Raw genomic sequence first — 4,388 nt, forward strand, 5'->3', positions numbered from 1 at the left:
TATATATATATATATATACCAATACTTCTCAATTATGGTATCAGAGCAACGGGGAGGATGATAATATGACCCTTTTAAATTCTTGTTTTCATAAATCTCATTACAATCATTGTTGTTAGGGTTCTCTGTTGTTGTTAATATTTTCTTCCTAGTAAAAAAAGAGTTTTTCATAAAATCCTAGATTTCAATATGGATGCATTAACCATAATAGAACCAATAATGTATTTACTAGACTGTAATGATGTACCAAAAGATTCATTTATACCAGTAGTAGAAGATGAAGATGGTCTATGTATACTAACACCCTTCATAATTGGAAGCGATGGAGATGCAACTTTTAACCAACTAAATTATACAAATATGTACCTTCTAAAACAATTGGGATGTCTAGTAGAACCCAACATGAGCAAAGAAACTAAGAAATATACCCTATAAGGATTATATGATAGGATCTCATAAGAAGCTAAGAATATAAAGAGAATTATGGAGGTATTAGGAGTAAAAAACATAGTACAACCAATTATACAAAGTCCCCAAGTTAATATGATGAAGATTTTAGAAAAGGAAATAGGTACCAGTATGATGATTACATAACAAGAGATAAGATCACAACAATTAAATGAAGTAACCATAGGTACCAGGATAAACGTAGAACAAATACATAAGGGTCGGGAGGTCATAAATAATAATTTATGGACTATATATCAACAAATTAAGAAGATAGAGGAAAAAAGATTAGAAGACGTGGGGATATACATACAAGAAAGAGAACACAAAGAAAAACAGATAATAGTACAATAAAATATAGAAGAAGTCATAGAAGAGTTAGACAATAAGGCGGGAAGTATATTAGTAGAACAAGTAAGCCTATTAGGAATAGAGAATGACGAGTTTTAAAGAAAATTATTAGTTCCAAGGGAAAAAGAAAAAAGGAAATTACAAATCAACATGTTGAATACTATAGAAGAATTAGATGAAGATAATATAGATGAAATAGAAAGGATAATGGAAGAAGAAGAGTTAGAAAACTTATAAGAAATAATGAAAGACATGGCATATAGACAGATGCACCACACAAACTCGGAGAGTACGTCCAGTAGTAGACCAGAAATAACAAGAGAAGATGAAATGGAAAAAGAAGAATTAAGACATAAAGAACCGATGAGAGATGAGCCAAGGAAAGATGAAGATAGATTCCGAGTAGTATATGCAAAACCAAATAGATCAAAATTTACACCAACCCCCTAAGAGGAGGAAGAATCAAGGCAAATTCCACATTCGGGGATATGGTTAGATTTGGATTGTGGATTAGAAAATGACAAAAGGATAGAAGAGTGGACAAAGTCCCAATTAATAGCCCTAATAAGAATAAATCTAAATGCAGCAGCAACTAGTGCAGTATTAGAAGCAACATTTTTGGGAATAGTGCAAGAATGGTGGAAAAGTAAGACACACGAATGGAGAAATCAAGTAAGAACTATCCAGAACCCTTGTAACAACAGGAGAGAGTTATATGCAATGCTAATAAGACAATATGAGACAGTATTAAGGAATGACTTTGTGGGAAGAAATTTATCGATAAATGAAGCAACTAAAGAACAAGAGCTATAAGAAATATGCATGAGATAGAATTATTCTCTTTAGATCTTCAATATTTAAACCCATACATATGCGAATTTAAGAAATATTATTATGAAGCCAGGATTTCGGAGTATACCAATCAGAAGTACTATTTAAAATTATTCTATAGAAGATTACCAAACTTAATTTTAGAAACCATTCTAGATGAATATGATAGAGTCTACCAAAATAATAAAGAGTTAGCACCTATGATTGACACTATGGGAAGAAGAGAGGATTTTTTGAGAGAATATTTATCTACAAAGTGAAAAGAAGCTTGGAGAAATATTAAGTATTACAAGACAAATAAATTAGTATTAAAATGTGGAGATATTGATACGCCTCATAGGTGGGGATGCAACTCGATAAACAATAAGAGAGTAAGCAAGAATAAATATAGATTTAAAAAATATCCAAAGAAAAAGTGTATTAAGAAATTCAAACCACATAAATATAAAAAATATTTTAAGAAAAAGAAATTTAGAAAGGACAAGAATCCAGAAAAGCAATATAATAGGAGACCAACAAAGTGCAGATATTATAATTGTGGAGAACTAGGACACATATCACTAAGGTGCCCTAGGAAAAGAAATGAAAAAACTCAAAAATATTATACAAATAGCTGATGAATATGAGCTATAACCATTAGAATATAATGAAATAGGAAGCAAAATAAATGACTCGGATGTAGAGATATATAAGCTGGAAATATTATCATCGGATGAAGATGAAATAGAAGAAGGGTATGAGTCAATAGAAGAAGACATGCAAATTAATATGATGCATGGAGAAATAATAGAAGAACCAATAAATGAGGAATCAAAATTCGAAAAAGATGAAAAATATAGAGATGCTGACAAAGGAATAGAAGAAACTAGGATAACTTTTAATAACAAACAATTTTACAAGATTAGTAAAGTAGACTTAGACTTAAAATCCAAAGACCTAAAGCAAGTGAGTTTTATAGAAAAAGTAGGGAAACTAATGAAGTCTAACAAGAAGAAAAATAGAAATGTGTAGTAATACATAAGTGAGTTTTATAGAAAAAGTAGGAAAACTCATGAAGTCTAAACAAGAAGAAAAATATAAATGTGTAGTAATATAGAGAAAATACCCAACAGAGTCAACACTAACAGAAGGGACACTAAGGATCCCGTTAATAAACAAAGCACTAATAGAAGCCGAAATTCAGAAAATACCTTTCAAAGACAAAGTATCGGAGATATATATCCAAAGAGTACAATTATTAGTAAAAGCATATTTCCACGAAGGTATAGATACACCAGTAGAATTACTAATAACTGATGGGAGAATTATAAATAATGTTAAAAATAGTAATTTAGGAATCTTAAATGGAAATTTAATGTACCAAAATCTAAAATTTATGGTAAATACTAATTTTGCTATATCTAGGACAGAAGGAAATATGGATCAGACGCTAATAATATACCACAAAATAGGATGAATAAGGATGTCACCAAATAGTAGGATTATAAATATACAAGCAATGATTGGATTAGTATTCACAAACCAACATAATATATATAAGAAGACATCAGGACGAATAACTAAAGATAAGAATTTCATGTCAGTATTAGAGGAGATACTGTTAGATCCTACAAATATTGTCATATCCATGCAATTAGAATTAGAATTAGATAATACTAAATCCTATTATGATAAAGAGTTACAAAGGTTCCAGTATACAGATAGGATAGGACAAAGATCATTAAGGATAAATACCCCAAATATAAATATTTCCATAAACCAGCCAAGGAGGAGTATCGATAGTTATAGAAATAAACCAAGACTAATAAAATCATCCAGCCATAGGAGAAGTGTAGAATTAGAAAGGTGTAGGCTAGCTGAAATACCAATAACAACAAATTTAGCTTAGTTAGACTTAAAGCCCATAACGCCAGAAATAGATTTGAGTAATGAAAAAGAAAAGTATATCTTAGTAGAGATTATGAAAGATGCAGTATGGACAGAAGTAATAGCTATAGTAAAACCAAACCAAGAAAAAAATATTATCCAATTAGAGCTAACAGACAACAATTTAGAGATAGAAGAGGAAGGGACAAAAACTTTAACAACAATGAGATTTAACAAAAGAGAGGTTCTCACTATAGGAATATGGGTAGATAACGAGGTGGATAATTATAAACCCAAACTGATACTAGGATCAGACTTCTTGATGAATACAAAACCATATAAGATCTAACAAAAAAGGACTTTACTGAATATAAATGCCCAAACAATAATTCTATAAAAATATAAACAAGACATTTAATGAGTCTATATTATATATTGGTTAAATTTAATTATGAAAAATATAGGGCTAGAAAATATCACGCATTAGTGGACACTGGAGCAAATATAACAACGACAAAATGTAATGTTTTCCCACCAGAGCTATGGAAAAAACTAAAGAACCCATTAAGAATGAGTACAGCAGGACAAGAAATACACGTTATGGAATTAGGAGCTACAGATATACATATTCAAATAGGACAATATGAGTTAAAGATCAATATGTTATACCAATTTAATGAAAACACATGTGACATATTATTAGGATTAAATTTCTTACAAAATTACATGTCACTAAAAATAAATACTAAAGTATTAACGTTAACCACACCATATAAACATAGGGCTTATGGCATAAGAATAACTAGACCATATATGAGAAATGATGAGAAATTCCAAAAGAAGCATAGTACAGAAGAAGTTTAGTTTTTACCAAACAATAAGCCTATAGAGAT

The sequence above is a fragment of the Lupinus angustifolius genome, chromosome LG04 (assembly GCF_001865875.1).
Source record: "Lupinus angustifolius cultivar Tanjil chromosome LG04, LupAngTanjil_v1.0, whole genome shotgun sequence".
Taxonomy (NCBI): domain Eukaryota; kingdom Viridiplantae; phylum Streptophyta; class Magnoliopsida; order Fabales; family Fabaceae; genus Lupinus; species Lupinus angustifolius.